This window comes from Dasypus novemcinctus, chromosome 9 (genome assembly GCF_030445035.2).
Source record: "Dasypus novemcinctus isolate mDasNov1 chromosome 9, mDasNov1.1.hap2, whole genome shotgun sequence".
NCBI lineage: Eukaryota > Metazoa > Chordata > Mammalia > Cingulata > Dasypodidae > Dasypus > Dasypus novemcinctus.
This window is the reverse complement of record NC_080681.1, coordinates 66,857,371-66,881,568: the sequence shown is the minus strand read 5'-3', so window position 1 is coordinate 66,881,568 and position 24,198 is coordinate 66,857,371.

Sequence of the window (24,198 nt, the reverse complement as noted above, 5' to 3'; positions counted from 1 at the left end):
AAGAAGTAGATGCTATAAAATCATCACAGTGAAAAGCTAAGCTTTAATTAGCCTATTATCACATATGTTAATCCCTTTATATTTTCATAGTCCTTAGTTACAGACCCTATTACTTTGATTAGTCTCTTCTAATTTCATAGCCGTGATCTTATGATTTTTGATCCTGAGCACTTAAATTTTTATATTTAGTTACTGTCTTTTATGTTGACATTTCTGTGTAATTTCGTTTCTACAGCTAAAGCCTAAAATAACCTGAACTTAGAAAATATTCAGAAAACCATGAAAATCAGTGACTATTTAGGCAAAAAGTTCTACCATCAGCCAAAAAACTTCTACCCAGAAATAACACACACACAATTAATTTAAAAGCTATTTATCAAACCTTTTAAATTTTAATCACAGTTTGGTTTCCCTTCACTGGATTTTTACACATTAAAGCCATTTATTTAAAACAGTGCCACTGTATATGTCTGTATTTCAATGAAAGTGCTCCTCTAGATAAGAATTAGAGCCCTTCACTCACATCTGAATTTTTCCACATCTATCACTTCTCTCTCAGACAATATTCCATTCATTTTTCTGTTAGCTTCTATTTATGGCATTAAAAGATTCCACAGGTACTGGTTTGATCTAAATTTACTTATGGCAAAAATCTTTAGCATATATATTCTTAAAATTCCTGTTTTGAAGGTGAGAAAATTGAGTCCCCAAAAGATTGTTATATAGAATAATAATAGTACCTATCTCATAAAACTTTTGCAAAAATTAAATTAGTTATTGTATGTAAAGTGTCTGGTATATACTAGGCTTTCAATAAATAGTTACATTTGCTTTTATGTGTCATAAAGAGAGCCTGTCCTAAAAGTCTTGGGAATAATTTACAGAATTTTTTACTCTACCATCTTCAGACAGCTGTACACAATTTTAAATACAATGTTTATTTAATATTAGACTCTTCTTGGATGTAGGAAGGATATTAGCTAAGCACAATCCTAGCCACAGCAGAATACATAATTAGGCTGATGCCCCTCCATCATTCTCACTTCCAAAGTTAAAAGCCCAGATCTTTGCCTAAATGACCAAAGAATGCAGTGAAATGCATATAAATAATCACTCACTTTTAAACTCTGCGTTATTTTCTTGAACTCACTTCTAAGAAACCACTTGAAAAGGGCCTCACCAAGAATTATGTATTCTTAATATATTTATTTAAATGAAATCATAAATAATCAAATTATGCTATATGTTACCTTCTACAGTTTTCTTTTTTTGCCTGATGTCATATTTTTGAGTTTCACCTACATCGATATTCGTAACTCTGATTCATTCATTTTCACTACTGTAACATTTTCCACTTATAAGAATACCACAATTTTTAAATGAACATTCTCTTATGTGTGTCCCTCAGAATAAACACACATCAAATCACATTTCTTCTTTCTTAAAATCCTCCTATGGCTTCCCATTTCATCAGAATAAAACCCAACCTTCTTCCCATACAGTATACTATATGAACTAGTCCCTAACTACTTACCTCCCCATCTCATCTTGTTCTCTTCTCTCCTTTTCCCTCTCTACTCCATATATACGGGTCTACTTTCGATTCCTAATATGCCAACCACTTTCCATCCTCAGGGCCAGGGACTAAACAAGGTTTTGTAGGGCCTGAGGCTTATTCAATTTAGGCACACATATAATATTAAGTGCAGGGCATTGGAAGGGACTCATGCTTAAGCTTCCTTTATCTTCATGGAAAACCCACTTCTACTCAAGAGTCTTTGAAATTCTGGTTTAAATCTTATTACCCAAGATGCTCTTCTCCATGCACCATCTCATTATTCAGGTTTGTGGCAGATACTGCTAGCCTTCCAATACCCATTCTCTCCTTCTCCCATAGTAATAAAATTTTTAGCTGAGTACATGGCTGACCAAGTAAAAACTGCATTTCTTAGCCTACCTTGCAACTAGATGTAGTCCTCTGTCTTAGTTTGCCAGAGCTGCCATCACAAATACCACAAACTGGTTTTGGTGTAACAACAGGAATTTATAGGCTCACAGTTTTGAGGCTAGAAGAAATCCAAAATCAATTTATCAGCAAAGCTTGCTCTTTCCTGGAATCTATAATATCTGGTGCTAGCTGCTGGCAATCTTTAGGACTCCTTGGCATGTATCTCTGCCTCCTGCCACATGGCAATGTCTTCTTTCTGGCTTCGTGACTTCTAGGTTCTTGCTATAAGGCCTCCAGTAATATGGATTAGGATTCCACCTCATTCAGTTGGGCCACACCTAGTCTAAAATTACTATCTTCAAGAGGTCCTATTTACAGTGGGTTCAAATCCATAGGAATGCAGATTAAGATGAAAAAACATGCCTATGTTGGAATATATAATTCAATATCATACCCTATAACTAAGTTCTGTCTCATGGGATGTGAGGAAAATAATGTATTCACCTTTCAGTCATACCGTCCTTCCTCCCCCTTTCCCCTTTCCATGGGCAGGAGTGTATGCCTGGTGGCTAGCCATCTTGGACCATGTGATTGACACGCTAGGGACAGTGGAGTAACAACAGAAAGAATCTAGACCTCAGACAACTATGATTTGAGCATCCACCATGTGTTCAAGGTAAGTGAAGACTTACTGAACATGGTCCATGGCCTCAGTTGAAGAGACATAACATAAAAACAGGAAAAGTTAAATGGGCATGCAAACTGGTTACAAAGCCTAAATGCAAAGACCAAAGGGGTGAGGCAGAGAGTAAATGCTCCCTGGAAACAGAAAGAATTCACAATGGGCTAATGGGATCAGGAAAGACTTCATGGAGAAGATAAAGCTGGAACTTTAAGGGATGGGTAGGATTTATGTGGCTGTAGAAAAGAGGGGGAGGCATTTCTGATTAAGGTCAACCCTACAACTGTGCATCATCTAGTAAAAGGTTTATTTATAGTCAGCATATGCAATGATTTTAGAGATATTCCTCTCCAATAGATGCACATGTAATAACAAACAGTAGACACTCAAATGGGTCATTTCAATTTATACACATTACTAAGGACCCTCATACAAGCAGTTTTATATACCCTGAGAAAAGTTGCTTTGAACATTTTCAACATAATAGTATTCCAAGTGCTACTGCAGTGAAAAAAATCAGCCCTAAAATCAATCAGGTACCTAAGAAACAAAAGCTGCCTCTAGGACAGAATATTCAAGTGAACTCTATGGGAGAGACTACCTCCTCCACTCTTTAGCAACATATCTTGAAGCACTGGGATTGATTTACACTTCCACAGTCCTCCAAGATGCCATAACTTTAAGGCATCTACATAAATATGTCTTATGACAAATACATATTACTGCATAAATATAACGAGTAGCATCATATACATTTATAAATATGCTGATAGAGATAATATTGATGTAGGAAAAGAAGTGATAGAGAAATTTCTCCCTAAATTTTATAGTAATTGTCACTTTTCAGGACACTCACTAAAATAAGCTCCCAAATCTCTGGTATCATTCCTCTTTAACAGAATATTCTTAAATTTACTTTAAACCCAGTAGATATTTCTTTTTGCCTATAAAAAAATGTATACATTGGATGGTACATATTCTGAAATTAATGTGATGTGAGTCACACCACTTGGATATCTATTAAAGGGATCAGTCAAAACCAAATGGCAATTACCAAGTTTCTCTCCCTTCATAGAGCCAACATAAGATGTGGCTCCAAAGGAACTTGGTCCATTTCTCGACAAGCTCATGCCCTTTCAAATCATTACCTTCAGATTTGTCACTCCACTGACCAGAAGTGAATGATTATCAGTGATGTGCACAAAGATAGAACATCCTTCCTTCTACCTTAAATCTTTTTGTTTTATTTTGTTATTGTTGTTTTTAAGGAGGTACCAGGGAGTGAACATGGAACCTTGTACCTGGGAAGCAGGCATGCAAACCACTGAATTACACCTATTCCCTCCACCTTAAATCTTAGTCCACATTCTTTTTGGAGCTGATTTTCTGTTTTGTTATTCATTCCCTAGGACACTCTGAAATGCTTCTTCTGGTCCTTTAAAAGTATATATTCACAATTCAGGTTAATATACAGAGAATAATTGTAAGGAATTACGTTTTTTAATAGTATATATTAAGCAGAATAATATTTTTAAATAATATTCAATGATTTTTTTTGGCCTTAAGAATTCCCTTATCCTGCTACCATTAAAAAGAAACCTTGATGTGAAAGCTTATGCACTCAAGAGCATGAAATACCCAGAAAACAGATTTAAGTTTTCTTAAATCCCTGACAGAAATAATAATCTTGAAATTCTACATACAACTTTTGTGATTTTGTGTTTTGGTGTTTTTTTGGTGGGAGGTTAGGTATGGTTGGTTTGTTGTGTTTGAAACAAGAGGGTGGGTTTTCTTTTAAAATGTAGGAGTATGAAGTTCTTAGAGCATAAAATCCAAAACAAAGCAACAGAATTGGGAAGAAGGTATGACGATAGATGAGATAGATGACACAAATTTGAAGGTTAAACTGAAGAAAACTTTGAGAATGGAAAGGAAAGCAATGAAGTTAGCCATTGGTATGACTCTCTGAGAAGGATCCCTGTGTTTTGGTTCCTCCAGGCTCAGCCCTAGGTGGAGTGACAAGAGAAATCTCAGGCAGGTTTGGGAAATTACAAGAAGATCTGTACCTTGCTTCCTGGACAAAGTCCAGAAAGACAGCAAGCTTCGTAAAGAAAATGCCTGCACGAGAAATGTGAGGCAGCAATTCAGCTAAAATTCAGACAGGTGTGTCTAGTAACAGAGAACCTGTGACAAGCACCTCAAATATTCCTTGACCCAAGAAGTGGCTAAAAGAAGACCAATTGGCCTGACCATGGAAATTCCATAAGACATGGACTGTACAAATCGGAGGTCACGATAAGACCACAGATATTGCAGTGGAGGTGAAAGCAACTAAAGGCTAGAGGCAAGGGATGACTCTTCCTTTTCCTTAGATTATGGATAACTTAAGCCCCAAAGAATTTAGATGTCATCATGGAAAGAAGGAGCGGGAAAGATGAAACCCTAAATTTGGCTGAGTTTACATTTGAAATAATCACTAATTTAATTGAATTTGTCGTGAGTACTATCAGCAAACAGAATCATTTAGAAAAGAACTTCTGAAAGCTCCCAGCACCATACACGACATCCTAGTATCCATACCTTTATTTTTTTTTACACTTTTTTTTATTAAAGTTAATAGATCACAAAGAGCGTTACATTAACATACTCTTATTTGCCTCCTGTTACTATGGAAAAACCCATGCTTCTAAGGTCTAATTCTACAGTTGCGTACTGGAACCTATCTTTTCTCATCTACTAAAGAACAATGCTCCAGCAATTGTCCCTTCTTTCTGTTTTATCATCAATTTCCCCTTTTCTAGGTCATGCCCATCAGTATCGAAACACACCATAATGACTTCCATCTTTAAAAAAATATCCTCCCTAAGCAACCTGCTGAGGAATGGCGCCGCCCACACTTCCCGTGCCACTGACGACAACAGAAGTGGACAAAGAAACAAGACGCAGCAAAAAGACACAGAAAACAGACAACCGGGGGAGGGAAGGGGAATTAAATAAATAAAAATAAATCTTTAAAAAAAAAAAATGTCCTCCCTATATGAATGGGATAGTGGATATTACACCACAGATTTTTTTAACTAATTACAAAAGGAAGAGAGTACTTTTTAAAGGAGAAATTGGCAGTCACCATTTTAACAAAGAAATCAAATTTAGTATCATTATCAGTGGACATCCTAACAATGTACCTTCTGATGGGATGCAATATGAAGTATATCATATAAATTAAGGAGTATTCTTACAAAACATGTTTAACCTAAATACAATTAAGACTCTAGACTTAATTTTCAGTCTGTAGGCAACAAAGAAAAAAGTTAAATAATACCATAGACAAACCATTAGAAAAATCCAGAATGTGGAGTATTCTATAGGACAACTTATCTTGACTTTTCAAAAAGTAAAAGTCACTAAGATAAAAAAAAAAAGAAGCACCAGGAGTGCTCTTCTATAGTTTCCTAGGCTGCTGAAAGCAGATACTATGAAATGGTTTGATTTAAACAATGGGAATTTATTCACTCAGAGTTAGAGTCCAGGAAAATATCCAAATCAAGGTGTTATCAAGGCAATGCTTTCTTCCAAAGACTGGCTGCCAACAATCCTTGGGTCCTCTACTACATGACAAGGCATGTGGTGATGTCTGCTGGTGTCCCCCTTCTCTTCTGGGTTTTGTTTCTTTCAGCTTCTCTCTGTATTCATTCCTATTATAAAGGACTCCAGGAATAGGATTAAAACCATCCAAATGAAGTGGGCCACACTGTAACTGAAATAGCCTCATCAAAAGGTCCTACCTACAATGGGTACACACCCAGAGGAATGGATTAAATTTAAGAACATGTGTTTCTGGGGTGTATACAGCTTCAAACTACCATACCTTTCACCAGGACTGTGAGGAATAAATTTGTGAGAGTAGCTCCATCCATCCATGAAGAGCCCTGGGTCACTCTTTTCTGTAGGTCAGATATTATGGTGGGAACTGCTGCCAGTGAACTTGGATTCATAAACACAGTAGGAATAATCAGATTCTAGGTGAGCATGAGCCAAGTGACAGCACTTGGTATCAAGGTGGGTATGGCTATCATAACGAACTGCAGAGTCAAACTGGTAATCGGAAGAGTCTGATTTGCACAGACATATGATACTGGCTAATAGATCATGGGGTACCTAGAAGTGAAATACATTGGCAGCCTACTGATTTCTTGCTTGATCTGTATAATCAGAAGAGCTCTAGGTCATGTGAACAAAAGTCTAACTTGAAGCACCAAAACAGAGTCACATCCCTTCAATCAATTCTCAGATTTGATATAGTTAACAGACTCTTGAAAAAAGGGAAGGCTGAGTCTTCTTGGGAAAAGAACTTGCTACAATGCCAAAAATTTATACTATTGATCTTTCTGCTAGCCTTCCCCCAAGGGGACCTGAAGTCTTTTACCAGCACGACTATGCACTGGAGAAAAAGAAATGATCAGACATATTGGGGATTATTAGACACTGGTTATTTACTAACATTAACTCCAGGAACACAATATGTCACTGAGGTCTACTAGTCAGAGTAAGAGTTTATGGAGGTCAGGTGTTCAATGGAGTTTTAGCTCAGGTCTGTCTCACAGTAGGTCCAGTGGGTCCTCAAACCATTCTATGGTATTTCCCTAGTTCTGGAATGCATAATTGGAATAGACGTACTCAGCAAGTGGAAGAATCTTCACATTGGTTCCTTGGCTTGTGGAGTAAGTGTTATTATGGTAGGAAAGGCTACATGGAAGTCACTAGAATTACCACTACCTAGAAAAATAGTAAATCAAATGCAACACCAGAATGATGGAGAGATTGCAGAGATCAGCGCCACTATCAAGGACTTGAAGGATGCTGGGGTGGTGATTCCCACCACATCCATGTTTAACTTTCCTATTTGACATGTGCAGAAAACAAATGGATCTTGGGGGATGACTTTGGATTACTGTAAACTTAACTAGGTGGTAACTCCAATTGCATTTGCTGTCCCACATGTGGTACCATTGCTTGAGCAAATCAACACATACCCAGTATTTAATAAACAACCATTGAGCTGGCAAATGCTTTTTTCTTAATACCTGTTAGTAAAGACCATCAAAAGCAGTTTGCTTTCAACTGGTAAGGCCAGCAATAAGCCTTCACTGTCCTACCTCAGGGGTACATCAACTCTGCAGCCCTAAGTCATAATCTAGTCTACAGAAACCCTGACTGTCTCTCCCTCCCACAAGACATTACATTGGTCCATTACATTGATAACATTATGCTGATTGGAACCAGGGAACAAGAAGTAACACCTATTCTAGGCTTATTGAAAAGGCATTTGCATGTAATATGGTGGGAAATAAATTCAACACAAATTCAAGGGCCTTCTACCTCATTGAAATTTCTAGGCATCCAGTGGTATAGGACATATCAAGACGTACTGGGGGAGGGGGGGAATGTGTGTAAACTACAATGTAAACTATAATCCTTGCGGTGCAGCAGTGCTCCAAAATATATTCACCAAATGCAATTAATGTGCCACAATAATGAAAGAGGTTGTTGATGTGGGAGGTGAGGGGGAGGGGGCAGGGTGTGGGGTATGTGGGGACCTTTTATATTTTTTAATGTAACATTTTCCGTGATCTATGTATCCTCAAAAAATACAATTAAAAAAACTATACCACTCTTACAAGCAAAAAATAAATAAAGTGAAGGATAAGTTGTTGCATCTGGCCTATCCTATAACAAAAAAACAGAGGTACAGTGCCTAGCTGGCCTCTTTTAATTTTAGAGGCCACATATTCCTCATTTGGGTGTGCTACTCCAGTCTATTTACCAAGTGTCCCAAAAACTTACTAGTTGGAGTGGAGACCAGAATAAGAAGAGGCTCTGAAACAGGTTCAGGCTGCTGTGCAAGCTGCTGTGCTACTTGGGCTATATGATCCAGCAAATCCAATGGTACTAGAAATTTCAGTGCCAAACAGAGATGATGTATGGAGACTTATGCAAATAAGCAGAATAAAAGGACAGGTAGGATTTTGGAGCAAAGCTCTGTCATCCTTGGCAGAAAACTGCTCTCCTTTTGAGAAACAGCTTTGGTCTGCTACTGGCTCTTAGTAGAGACCAAACACTTAACCATGGATCACCAAATTACCGTAAAACCTGAATTGCCCATCATGAACCGGGTATTGCCTGACCCACCAAGCCATAAAGTTGGCCATGCACAGCAGCACTCCCTCATCAAATGGAAGTGTTATTTATGTGATCATGCTCAAGCAGGCCCTGAAGACCCAAGTAAGTTGCATGAGGAAGTAGTCCAAATGTCCATGGTCTGTACTTCTGCCACATTACCTGCACTTTCCCAGCCAACAGTTATGGCCCCCTGGGGAGTTTATTATGATCAGTTGACTAAGGAAGAGAAAACTTGGGTCTGGTTTACCGATGGTTCTATATGATATACAGGTACCATCCAAAAATGGAAAGCTGCAGCACTACAGCCCCCTTCCAGGACATCCCTGAAGGACACGGTGAAGGGAAATCCTCTAAGAAGTGCACCTGGTTGTTTTCTAAGCAATATGACCAGAGTTGTGTTTGTATAGTGATTCATTGGCTGTGGCACATTTTAGCTGTTTGGTCAGGGACTTGGTAGGAACATGATTGGAAAGTTGGTGCCAAAGAAAGTTGGGAGATGCTTGTGACTAGAACTTTCTGAAGTGGCAAAAAACATACATATATTTGAGTCCCATGTGAATGCTTACCAGAGGGTAACTTCAGCAGAGGAAGATTTTAATAATCAAGTGGATAAGATGACCCATTCTATAGCTACCAGTCAGTCCCTTTCACCAGCCACTCCTGTCATTTCCCAATGGGCTCATGAACAAAGTGGCCATGGTATAGGGATGGAGGTTATGCATTGGCTCAGGAACATGGACTTCCACTCACCACAGCTGACTTGGCTATAGCCCAATCTGCCAGCAGCAGAGACCAACACTTAGCCCCTAGTATGGCACCATTCCCTGAGGTGATCAGCCTGCTACTGGGTAGCAGATCAATTACACTGGTTCACTTCCATCATGGAAGGAGAAGCATTTTGTTCTTACTGGAATAGATACATATCCTGGATATGGATTTGTCTTCCCTGCATGCAATGCTTTTGCCAAAAACCACCATTTGTGGATTTACAGAATTCCTGTCCACCATGATGGTATTCCACACAGCATTGCTTCTGATCAGGGACCCACTTCACAGCAAGTAAATTGAGGGAATGGATACATGCTCACAGAATTCACTGGTCTTAAAGTGCTCCCCTTCCTCCTGAAGCAGCTGGATTGCTAGAATGGTGAAATGGCCTTTTGAAGACTCAGTTATGGTGTCAGCTGGGTGGCAATACCTTGCAGGGCTGGGGCAATGATCTTCAGGAGGCTGTATATGTTCTTAATCAGTGTCCACTCTAGGGTGCTATTTCTCCCACAGCCAAGATTCAAGGGTCCAGGAATCAAGAGGTAAAAATGGGAGTGACACCACTCACCATTACCCCTTTTGATCCACTAGAAAAATTTTTGCTTCCTGTCCCCATGGCCTTAAGCTCTGCTGGCCTATAGATCTTAATTCTAAATGGAGAGTGCTTCCACCAGGAGATACAATGATTCCACTGAACTGGAAGTTAAGATTGTTACTTGGCCACTTTCAGTTTCTCATGCATCTGAATCAATAGGCAAAGAAAGGAATTACTGTACTAGCTGAGGTAATTAATCCCGATTATCAAAGGGAAATAGGCCTACTACTACACAATGGAGGTTAAGTTTACCTGAAATACAGGAGAACCCTTAGGGTGTCTCTTAAAACCAAGACGCCCGGTAATTAAAGTCAATGGAAACCTGCAGCAACTCAATCCAGACAGGACAACTGATGGCACAGACCCTTAAGGAATGAAGGTTTGGGTCACCCCATCAGGCAAAGAATCATGACCAGCCTAGATGCCTGCAGAGGGTGATGCCTGCAATGGAAGAACTTGTATCACTGATATAAAGGCAGTGGCCACCAGAGGTTCTGAGGGGAAGGAAAGCGAAAAATACGTGTGATATGGGGGCATTTTTGGGACATTGGAATTGTCCTGCATGATGTTGTAAAGACAGATACAGGCCATTATATATTTTGTCATAACATACAAAATTGCACAGGACAGACTATAAACTATAATGTAAGCCATAATCCATGGTTAGGGGCAATACTTCAATTTGTGTTCATCAATTGTAACAAATGTTCCACACTAATGAAGAATATAGTTAATGTGGGGAAATGTGGGAAGGGGGTGGGGTATATAGGAATCCCCTATATTTTTTATGTAACATTTATGTAATCTAAAGTTTCTTTAAAATAAGCTATATTTAAAAAAAAAAAACATTGCCCTTATGCTTCCATTACTTGCTCCAGCTTCTCAACCTGCAGATCCAGTTCAAATGGTGAATTATTTATGAAGGCTTTCCCATTTCCTCTGGACATTCGTTCTCATTGTTTTCATGACTCTTTGCACTTACTTTTTTAAAAATAGCTTTGTATTGTAAAGTTCTTTATTATTTGGTTTTTTTAAACGATTTATTTTTTATTTATCCACCCCCCCGCCCATGGTTCTTTCATATGTCTGCTCATTGTTTGCTCACCTCCATGAGGCACCAGGAACCGAAACTGGAACCTCCCACATGGGAGACGAGAGCCCAATGGCCTGAGCCATATCCACTCTCTGTGGGCTGCAGTGTCTGCTAACTTGTGGTATCTGCACGTTTGGGCATCTGCTCGTTGCAGTGGGCGCAGCATCTAGCTCGTTGTGGTGCATATGGGCATCTGCTCATCTTCTTTAGGAGGCACCAGGACCTGAACCTAGGACCTCCCATGTGGTAGGTGGGCACACAACTGGTTGAGCCACATCCATTTCCCCGTTATTTGTTTTTATGTTTTTAATTTACCCCTACCCCATTGTTTGTGCTCACTATCTGCTCTCTGTGTCCATTCACTCTGTGCTTGTCTTCTCTTTAGGAGGCACCGGGGATTGAACCCGGGATCTCCCATATGGGAGAGAGGCACTCAGTCACTTGAACTCCTCAGCTTCCTGCTTTGTTGTGTCTCTCATTGTCTTTCTGCTTTGTGTTTCCTTGTTGCATCATCTTGTGTCAGCTCACTGTGCCTGCCCATTGCACCTGCCCATTGCCCCAGCTTGCTGTCTTACTCATTTTCTCCAATACACACTGGGAACCAAAGCCAGGAACTTGCATGATGTAGGCAGGAGCTCAATTGCTTGAGCCACATTCACTTCTCTGTTAATTGTTTTTAAATTTATCTTCCTCATCAAAGAAGAGTGTGTCTTTTCATTTCCCCAGAGTTTAGCATAGTGCCTTACACATAGTAGAAATTCAATAAATGCTTGTTAAATGAATAACAAAAAGTGCATTCAGTGATGATTTTTAATAACTAATATATTTATGATAATAAAGCAATTAGATATAATAAGGTATTTGGAAAATCTCCTAAAATAGGCACAAACATATATTGAAAGTCATCTTTATAAAATTGGTAAATTAAATAATTAAAATAATTTCGTGTTCTAAGATTTACCCACAATCCTACTATCTGTTGGTCAAAAATTTCTCAAAGAAATTCTGAAGATCACCTAGTAAAAGGGGCTGGAAAGAGAGATGTGACTAATTCATCCTTGAGACTAAAGGGTATATTCTCATTTTGACGTTCAGCGATTTATACATGCAACTCCCATTAATGCTAATGGGAATTGTGCACATAAATTCTCACAAACTGAGATGAGAACACATCCCTAAACGTGCAAACCAGGGATACACGCAGATAGTATAATTCCAAAGCCTAAGAAACTAAGCCCATAATTAAAACGTGTGGATCTCCCGGTGGCAGCAGATTGAGTTGCTAACACACTTACAGGTCCAATTCATCACAATAAATCTGCAGCCTTACAGTCTCTACCAGTCCTGGAAGGCAGCAGATGCTGGTGAGGAGCAGACTGCCTTGTCCAGGGGAAAGGTCAGTCTGTTATAGAAACTATCAAGAGAAGGAGGAAAAGGCAATCTCAAAGTAGAGCTCTGCCTGGGGAAGCAGGACACTCACCAAAGGTCTCTTTGTCTTCTGCCCTTGTGGCCTTGGTCCTTTCAGCTGACCATCACCTCTGCTTAGAATAGGCTTTCTGAATCAAATTGCATGGAAGTCAAATAATCTATGCTGCAAGAGACTATTTGGAAACCTAGTTTACTCACAACACACTGTACAAATACTTTGCTTGAGAGAACCAGCTAATATTTCTGAAAATCCAAATCTCCACTAAGGTGAATATAAATGTATGAGTTCACATAATTTGGGGTCAAAATCATGGAGTCTTTAGAGACTCATTCAAATTTCAACACATTTTCCTTAATATTCCTATAATAAATTTACTTCCAAGTTTAATCCCACTCAAAGCAGTAAGATTCTACACTGAGTATAGCCTAGTGGAAAAGCATGGTGAACTTGGAATTCAAAGTAATGGATTCAAGTTCCACTTACTAGTGCTATGATTTGAATAGGACACTAAATCTCCATGAGCAACAATTTCCTCTAATGGAAAATGGGAGGTAATAACCCTTGTGCATGTCTTTAGGTTACTAGGAAGCACAAATTAGAAATTTAGGCAGAGCAGAAGTAGCTGAGTGGTTGAGCACCTGCTTCTCATGTACAAGTTCCTGGGTTCGATCCCCCATACTTTCTAATAATAATAATAGTAATAATAATAATAATTCATTAGCAAAGTGGGTGTAGCTCAGTGGTTGAGTGACTGCTTTGCATGAATTCAGGACCTTCTAAAAATTTTAGATAAAGCCCTTAAAAATACAAATATCCACTCCTTTTGCTCAATTAATGTTTATAGAAATAAATATATGTTACCCTCTAGATTTCTGCAGAGAGGGCCTCTTTTTGGAAAGCAACCTAACCCCCAACAAAAAGTATCATTCCTGGCAACTTCCTCCCTCCCTTGCCTGCAACTTCTGAGTGTACTCAGGGACCTGAGTATATTGTTTGAACTAAGACTGTCTTAAAACCGTAAAAGTGTGAAACTCTAACAATAGGGAAAAAGCAATAGATCACATTAGAAGTCCGGTGACTTCATTCTAACCTCGTTTCTGTTAGTATATCTCAAACACTGCTAAGAATCGGAGCTACTTCAGTGCCCGGGATCCAGCTTTTGGTCTCAGTAAGATCATCCTTGACACGTCCTTGCCATCACTGCCCACATCCCCACCAACACTACATCCTGTCATTTCCCCCTTGAATCCATCCACTTGTCTCCATCTCCCCTGCCACCACCCTAGTCCAAGATAGCATCATTTCATAAGTTATGGCATAGATTACCACTGTAACCTGCTAACTGGATTATCCACATTCCACGCTTGGCCCTTGAAGTAACTGTGATCTTTTCAAAGCCCAAATATGCTTAAAATACTTAAAGACTTCCAACAGTTCTAAAGATCAAGACCAAACTCCTTAACACAACCTACAAGAGCTTGTATAATCTGGTCCTACATATGTCTCAAGGCTCATCAGTCCCCTTCCCTCTCTGTGCTTCAACCACATTAGCCTTCTTTCAGGTTCTTTGTAAGCTCCATGGTCCCTCCTACTACCAGAGGGCTTTTGTTTTATGTTTTGGTTTAAAAAAAAAAAAAAAAGAGCAGACTTTATTTTTTAGAAGAGTTTCAGATTTACAGAAAAATCGAGCATTTAAAACAGAGTTCCTCTTTATCCCACAACCACCCCTAACATACACATACAGCTCCTTCTATTATTAACATCGTATACCTATATGGTGTATTTCTTCCAAAATAATGGACCAATATTGATACTTTCTTATTAACTAAGGTACATAGTTCATGTAAATTCCCTTACTTTTTAACCTAATGTCTTTTTCCTATGCCAAGATACCATCCAGGATACCACATTATATTTAGTTGTCATGTCTCCTTAGACTCCTTTTGGCAGTAAGTTTCTCAGACTTTCCTTGTTTTTGATGGCCTTGAAAGTTTTGAAGATACTAGTTAGGTGTATTCTAGGATGCCTCCCTCTTGAAATCTGCTTGGTGTTTTATTATTAGACTGGGATTATGGTTTTTGTAAGAAGATCACAGAAGTAAAATGCCATTTCATCGATGTGGTATCAAGGGCACATGCTTTGTGACTTTTGACGTTGAACTTGGTCACACTGCTGAAGTAGGGTTTGTAAAGTTACCCTTGCTGCCCCTGCCCCCTGTCCCATCCCACCCTCTTACATAGTGTACTCTCTGAAAGAAAGTCTCTGTGAATTTAATTTAATTGGAAATCTTCTGTAAAAGAGATTTGTCTCCTCTCCCATTTATTAACTTATTCAATCCATTGATTCATGGATATTTATTTTATACTTTGGGTTCTAATTCAATACTGCTTTAATTTGTTGATCAAGTTGTTCCAACTTTGGCCACTGAGAGATCTTTCAGTTGGCTCCTGTGTCCTTTTCACATACCCCCATCATTGTAGCTTGTTTTTTATTTTCTTTCCTTTTTTTAGCATTTTCCTACTTACTGGTACTACAAGATACTCCAGATTCATCTTGTGTACCCTACCCCAGTCCTAGAATCAGCCATTTAACCAAGGAGCCATAATTACTTTTATTGGAGACTGATATTAGAAAACAAGATTTGGGCACTGGATGTCATTTCTTTTAAGCCCTCTCAGCTGAGAGAACAAATAAATATATGTGTGTATACTAACAAATGTATATACCCATAGCTGTACATATTTCTGTATGTAACTATCTGTATCTATATTAAATTAAACATGAGTTCTTCCTGATGTCTCCAATTCTAATTCAGAATCATTTGGATTATTCTCACCACACCCCCTTCCCTTTCTGTAAACTTCCACAGCAACAGTGATAAACCTAGATGTCACCAAAATAGCATTCATTTATCTAATTTTTCAATTGCAGTATATGTGTCTAGCAGTATCAGAATTATTAACCACAGACCTATGTGATACAACTTTCTCAACTAGGGTACAGTGTTTATGCGCATGTCCTTTTGCCTTTACTCTCACAGGCTTGAATCATTTCCAGAGTTCTGTAGGTTAGCACCTTTCCCCCATCCCCTTCAGTGAGGTTGTTTCACACATTTGTAATACAGTTACATTTCTTTTCACAGTCTGCTTTCTTTCCTCAGATCTCTGAACCTCCAAAATGATTTTTTAAAATTTTCATATATTTTTAAAATTTTCGTTTGTGTTATAAAGTTCTACAGGTTTTGACAAATGCGTAACACTTTGTAACGCACTCTATGGTATCACACAGAATAACTTCACTACCCTAAGTATCCTCCCACAGGAAATTTCAACATGATATTCCTTCTGTCTGGACTGCTTCACCTAGTTAGTTCCTACTCAACTCAGTCATCCCTTCCTAAAGGAAGCTTTGCCTGTCCTCTCGTACTGATTCAGCACTCATTATCTGATTATTATCTATCTCCACCAGTGAGCCATAACCTCTATGATGGCAAGGTTTGTGCCTATTTTTGCTCACCAGTATTTATCCTTAGCACCTATCACAGTGCCTAGCACATAGTAGCTGCTCAATTAATATTTATTGACCAAATTAGTTCATTAATCAACTTATTCTAGTGATGAATAGAACAAGTAAGCAGGCAATTACATCATAGTAAACAATGATGTAAACTCCAAGATGGTAGGGATTTTTGTGTGTTTTGTTCCCTGGTATATTCTCCATGCCCAGAATAGTGTTTAGTATTTAATGGGCAGTCATTAAATATTTCTTTTTTTTTTTTAAGATTTATTTTTATTTATTTCTCTCCCCTCCCCCCCCAATTGTCTGTTCTGTGTCCAATTGCTGCATGTTCTTGTTTTTGTCTGCTTCTGTTGTTGTCAGCGGCATGGGAATCTGTGTTTCTTTTTGTTGCGTCATCTTGCTGCATCAGCTCTCCGTGTGCGCGGTGCCATTCCTGGGCAGGCTGCACTTTCTTTTGCACTGGGCGGCTCTCCTTATGGGTGCACTCCTTGCGCGTGGGGCTCCCCTACGCGGGGGACACCCCTGCGTGGCACGGCACTCCTTGCGCGCATCAGCACTGCGCGTGGGCCAGCTCCACACAGGTCAAGGAGGCCCGGGGTTTGAACCGCGGACTTCCCATGTAGTAGACGGACGCCCTATCCACTGGGCTAAGTCCACTTCCCTAAATATTTCTTGAATGAATGAATGAAGAGATAAAATATGTACAAGCTCAAGGAGTGATGATGAAACATAACAAGGTTTACTACATGTTCTTTTATTTATTTCATTTATCATGTGCCTACTTTATTAAGGGAATTCACTCATGTTCTAAACACAATCACATACTTCTTAGATAGTGTTAAATTATCTCTTTGAGATTTTGTATCCTCATTCCCAAAATAAACATAATAACACCTGCTTCTGGGTTTCCCACAAGGGAGAAGTGTAAGAACCAAAATATATCATGTAAATTGTGCACAGCCATATAGATCAGGTATTTTCAGAATACCTACTACAGGTTGGCATTTGGCTAGGCCTTGTGTTTAAGAAGTCATAGCAGGGAGCGGACTTGGCCCAGTGGTTAGGGTGTCTGTCTACCACATGGGAGGTCCACGGTTCAAGCCCCAGGCCTCCTTGACCCATGTGGAGCTGGCCCATGCACAGTGCTGATGCACACAAGGAGTGCCGTGCCAAAGAGAGCTACCCACTGCGAAAGTGCAGCCTGCCTAAGAATGGTGCCACCCACACGGAGAGCTGACACAACAAGATGACACAACAAAAAGAAACATAGATTCCCGTGCCACTGACAACAACAGAAGCGGACAAAGACGACGACGATGCAGGAAATAGACACAGAGAACAGACAACCAGGGCAGGGGGAAGGGGAGAGAAATAAGTAAGTAAACCTTTAAGGAAAAAAAAAAAGTCATAGCGTAGTATGTCCTGTTGTGCCGGTCACCACATAAAAACCCCTAAAAACTCAAGCTTTTTCCTCTTCATTCCTTTCCCATCTCTCTATTTATGATCATCTATATTGCTATTCACATGTTCTCTTGCACTATGAACTACAGGAACACTGGGACCTACACAGTACAAAAAGAAGTGGCCGAAGTTGGGTGAAGGAGAACTTAGAATCTGAACAAGAGATTTGATAAAAGCCTAGATGTAGAGGACAGGCATGCAATGAGGCATCTGAGACTGTTCACATATTAAATTATTGCAGGTCAAACTGGTTGAGGAGTGCCATTGGATGTTTGGGGTCAAACATAAGTATTGTAAGTTTTATACTGAATTCTGGTAAATAGCATTCTTACCCGAATAAAATTACCTGGAGACTAATTGGCAGGCAGAAAAGAACATGGGGGCAGGTGGTGGATAGTGTTATGATGGCTTCCTTTTCTTTATTCTACAAAAACACTTGGGTTGTGATAGTTGCATACCTAGTGTTTTATTTTCCTTAGCTGCTCAAGAAAATTCCATGCAATGGTTTGGCTTAAACAAAGGGAATGTATTAGCTCTGTGTTTTGAGGCCAACAGAAAGTCCAAATCAAAGTGTCCTCAAGACAAATGCTTTTCCTCTAAAGACTGTGGAGTTCTGGGGCTGGCTGCCAGCAATTCTTGGTCCTTGTCACACGGCAAGGCACATGGTGGTGTCTCCTGGTTTCTCCCTTCTCTTCCCCGTTCCGTTGGAGTTCAGCTTCTGGCTGCTTCCTCTGGCTTTCTCTCTCTCTGTCTGAATTTCATTCCATTTATAAAGGATTCCAGTCATAGGATTAAGACCATCCAAATTGAGGTGGGCCACACCTTAACTGAAGGAACCTTATCAAAAGGTCCTACTTACAAAACCTTCACTATTCATTGATGATATGATCCTGTACTTAGGAAATCCAAAAAAAATTCACAACAAAGCTCTAGAGCTAATAAAGGAGTTAAACAAAGTGGTGGGATACAAGCCTAATATGCAAAAATCAGTAGTGTTTCTATACACTACTAATGAGCAATCTGAGGAGGAAGTCAGGAAAAATTCCCTTTAACAATAGCTAGTAAAATAATAAAATATTTAGGAATAAACTAAAAAACAGGACATAAAGGACCAGTTTCCAGAAAACTATAAAACTTTGCTAAAAGAAACCAAAAAACTCTAAATGGAAGAATATTCCATGCTCACAGATTGGAAGATAAATATCAGTAGGATGTCAATTCTACCCAAATTGATTTACAGATTCAGCTCAATCCCAATAAAAATTCCAACAGCTTACTTTGCAGAAATGGAAAAGTCAATTATCAAATTTATTTGGAAGAGTAGGGGGCTCCAAATAGCCAAAAATAACTTTAAAAAGAAGAACAAAATTGGAGAACTCTCACTTCTTGACTTTAAAACATATTAATTAACTGCAGTGGTAAAAACAGCATGGTACTGGCATAAAGATAGCCATATTGACCAATGGAATTGAGCTGAGAGTTCAGAGAGAGACCTTCACATCTACGGGCAAGTAATTTTTGACAAGGCTGTCAAACTACTCAGCTGGGTCAGAACAGTCTATTCAACAAATGGTGCTGGGAGAACTGGATATCCATTGTGGCAGTTTGAGATTATTCACGAATCCCCAAGTGTCCATCAACTGATGAATGGATAAACAAAGTGTGGTATACAATGGAATACTATTCAGCTGTAAGAAAAAATGAAGTCTGGAAGCACATGAACTTTGAGGATTTATGTTGAGTGAAATAAGTCAGACACAAAAAGACAAATATTGTAAGGTCTCACTAATATGAAATAAATACAATGAGGAAATTCATGGAGTTAAACTGTAGAGTACAGATTACTAGGAGATAGACAGATGGTTGAAAAGGGGAAATTGATGGTTAATGTATATAGAAATTTTAATAAGTATGACTGTTAATGTGTGGAAATGAATAGAGTTAATGGTAACACATAACAGTGAGTATAACTAACACTACTGATTTATAAATGTGATTGTGGCTGAAAGGGTAGTCCAGGGATGTAAATAACAATAGAAAGGAAGCTAGAGGATAGTCTAGGGACTGCATAATGTAGTGAACTCGGTGGAAGATGAGGATTGTGGTTAATAGTACACTAGAAATACAAGTATAGTCTTCTGTGAACTAGAACATATGTATGCCACTATTACAAGGTGTTAAGAATATGGTGATACATGGGGAAAAACAGCTAAATGTTACTCATGAACTACAGGTAAAAATAATATTTAATATTTTTGCATCAATGGCAAAGAAGGTACTATATCAGTGCTTCAATGCTAAGGGTCATCAGTAAGGGTTTATGGGATTCTTCCTTTTGGAATAATGAAAACATTCTAAAATTGACTGAGGTGATGACCACACAACTCTGTGCTGAAACTGGAAGCCACTGAGTATACACTTTGGATGGATTGTAGAAGGCAAGGGACCATTGAAAATAATGAATCCCCTGATGGATGATGGACTTTGGTTAACAGCATAAATGTGAGACCATTCTCTCATGAATTATAACAAATATACAATATTAATACATGGTGTTAGTAATAGGATGGTTTGTGGAAAAAATACACTAAATGTAAGCAATAATACTTTGATGATGTTATTTTTCTTTCATCATTTATAACAAATGTTCCACAACAATGCAAGGTATTGGTGGTGGGGTGGTGTATGGGAATCCTGTATGTTATTCATGATTGTTTTGTAAAGTTACAACTTCTCTAGTAGTAATAATAAAGTTTCTACTGACAATGAATCCCCACCCATAGGAATGTATTAAGTTTAAGAACATTTTTCTGGGGTACACACATATAGCTCCAAACCACCACACCTAGCACACTGAGAGCAAAAATAATATTTCCTGTTTGCCCATCCTAGAAAAAGAGAAATCCTGTTCTTACTTTCTCCCTTACAATCTACATACAACTATCCAGCATCCCCTTTCCATTTCCACTCATAATTACATTCCTCATGGAGTGCAAAGTGAAGGTCCTCCTCCAGGTAGACACTGTCGTCAATGTTATCCATATAGAAATCGTCTGCTGGAATGAACCTGTATGACACAACAAGACAAGCCAAGGGGACCAGGCATGGCTAAGGATGCCCTCATTTTCATAGTTGTGGATTTCATAATTTTATTCACTATTGAAGAGATGTGCACATGCCTAACTAGATACTCACATTGAGAAATTCTCATTCACCTAGGTCTATTGAGTAATCCCTTAAATAAATTCTCCCTTTTAAAATGTTTTAGTGTATTTCCCTGATTCTGATAAGAAGAGCTCAAGATTTAACCTTTAAGGAGACTCCAAAACAACGGCAGACTTTTTCCCCAAAACATTTCCCAACTTCTTTGTACAACAGTTTTAATATCTCAAAATAGGATAGTGAAGAGCATGTTTAGTCTTGGCTCTGCCCCTTGGCTGAGTGAGTATTACAGAAAACAATGCACAGAAAGCACTTAGCAGAGTGCCTGGCATATAAGGGCTCATTAAATGGTAGCTGCTCTATTATTAGAAAAGTCCCTTCTAGTTCTGACATTTCTTGAATCTACAATCTAAACACAATGCACTTTTGCTTCACAATGATGGGTTGCATTCATCTGCAGATTCTTCTGTAAAATGTTAAATAAAATATGGTTTAAAATATGTTTTAAGACACAGGATTCTAAAATATCAAACTTTCATTCATATTTTCCATATTTTAGAGAAATGTTATTAAATTAGCTAATTACATAGAATTCTGAGAGCACATAAATTCGATAAATCCAAATCAATTTATTGGTAGGACACTATTTAGTTATCAGTACTTACTATTCATTCCAATATCTTTTAAGTTTCCTTTTAGAGAACACCCTTCCTTTTTTCCAACTTTGGTTTCAATAAATAATAAATAATAAAGTGATTTTATTTTTCATCTCACAATCAAAATAAAGAATGAGAAAATAGTTTCAGAATAGAACATTTATATGGAAGGCAGATTACTTTAGACAACTGTTATTTGCTGAGCACTTATGTGTCAAGCACTTTATAAGTGTATCATGTCTGTTAATCCTCACAATTCCATGAGGTATTGTTATTCCTAGGTCACAGAAAGGTATTTTAAGCCTCAAAGAGGTTTGCGACTTTCACAGAACTAGTAAATGACAAAGACAAAGATTTCAAGTCCAGGCTTCCCTGACTTTGGTAACCTGTCCACTATCTGATCTCAAGGTGCCAGAACTAGAAAGTTCCTACCAGTCTCTGGAGTAGTGACTTTCAAAAACATTTCTGAAAAGAACTTTCCGTGTTTTTCACAAGAAATGGGGTCTTCCTTTTCATCTATTTGATGCGTATTTTCCTGAAGTTTAGCTTCTCATCTACAATTATGCAATACTTGTTCTTTATGAAACTGAAGTTAAGAACTGATTATAAAAATAACTGTGTCAATGGAAAAAGTGGGGTTTTGGAGCTAAGAGTTTCAGGTTCCTAACAACAAAGAGCAATAATGGATTTATAATACATAAGTACATTTTATTTTTGAGAGTTAAAAATATATTAGTTTGGGGAACAGGTGTAGCTCAGTTAGTTGAGTGCCTGCTTCCCATGTACAAGGTCCTGGGTTCGATCTCCAGTGACTTCTTTAAAATATTAATTAATTAATTAATTTAAAAATTTATATGAGTTCATCAAAACCGACAAGAATCATCACTAAGCAAATCCTAAAACATAGCATAAGACTAGATCAAAATGGATGAGGTTTTAAACTATTGTTTTCAAGTGAGAAATAAAGCAGAAAGATTTAGTAAGTTGCTATTTTAAAAAGCAGAGAACCAAAAGCACAGTCCACAACTGTCAAAAAAGTACCAAAAAAATAGGTTACCAAAGGAACAGTCAGCCCTCCAAACAAACAGGAATGTGTTCTCAATGTCCCATCAATCACTGTATGACCAATAGCAGTTTGTCACAAATCCTGTTCTCTAATTGCTCAACCTCCATTATTCAATTTGTATTGTAAAAATTATCACTGTAAAGTAATGCCTATTCATTACAACTGCCAGTCTCTATACAGAATTCAGCTGAGAAACTTCATCACACCAAAGCGAAATATCTCTTCATCACTGGAGGGATCTTAAGCATAAGGGATAAGAGGAACAACGCATTTGAATTTTGGGAAATGGACTTTGGCCCAGTGGTTAGGGCGTCCGTCTACCACATGGGAGGTCCGCGGTTCAAACCCCAGGCCTCCTTGACCCGTGTGGAGCTGGCTCATGTGCGGTGCTGTTGCGCACAAGGAGTGCCTTGCCACACAGGGGTGTCCCCCGCGTAGGGAGCCCCACTCTCAAGGAGTGCGCCCGTGAGGAGAGCCGCCCAGCACAAAAGAAAGTGCAGCCTGCCCGGGAATGGCGCTGCACACACTTCCCGTGCCTCTGACGACAACAGAAGCGGACAAAGAAACAAGACGCAGTAAAAGGACACAGAAAACAGACAAGCGGGGGAGGGGAGGGGAATTAAATAAATAAAAATAAATCTTAAAAAAAAAAAAAAAAAGAATTCTGTCTCCATCACTAGGTATGTGAGCTTGGGAAATTCACAGAGTCTCCCCAAGTCTTGGTTTCCTTATCTATTTCAATGGGGACAGTGATACTTACTCTTAGGGTGGGTCTAAGAATTCACTGAGATGCTTTTCAAGCTCTTAAGGCAAATTCTAAGAGTTCAGTATATGGTGTCTATTAGACAGTGATTTTATACATTAAAAGCTGGGTCAGTTAAAATCAGGGCTATCGTACTGAGTTATTTAATCAGCTTGCTTTCTCTTTAATATTTATCTGAGCTTATACAGGCTAATATAAGATTTTGGTTTTTGCTTTTGTTTTGTTTTTGTTAAAGATTTATTTATCCCACCCCTCCACCCCACCCCACCCCCCATTGTCTGCTCTCTGTGTCCATTTACTGTGCGTTCTTCTGTGTCTGCTCGTCTTCTCTTTAGGTGGCACCAGGAACTGAGCCTGGGACCTTGCAGGGTGGGAGAGAGCTGTTCAATCTCTTGAGTCACCTCAGCTCCCGGGTCTGCTGCATCTCTTATTGTCTCTCCTCTGTGTCTCTTTTTGTTGTGTCATCTTGCTGTGCCAGCTCTCTGCATAGGCCAGCACTCTGCTTGGACCAGTTTGCCTTCACCAGGTGGTCCTGGGAATCAAACCCTGGACCTACCATATCGTAGACAGGAGCCTGATCACTTGAGCCACATCCATTTCCCCTAATATAGGATTTTGAAAAGGGTCTGAGCAACAGTAGAAGAGAAGTTAACTTCATAATATGAAGTCTGAAAGTTTATCGGTGGTAGCTCCAGAGTATCTGCATTGGGAGGGACTTAGGATTGACAATCTGGATGGAAGAGGAGGTGGTGAGAGGAAAGTTGTTTTGAAGCTGCTTTTTCAGAGTAACAAATTGTTTTTATATAAATTGCACTTATTTGGGTTGGTCTTGAGGGTCCCCCAATATAAACTATGCAAGGAAGGCTTTAATGCCAG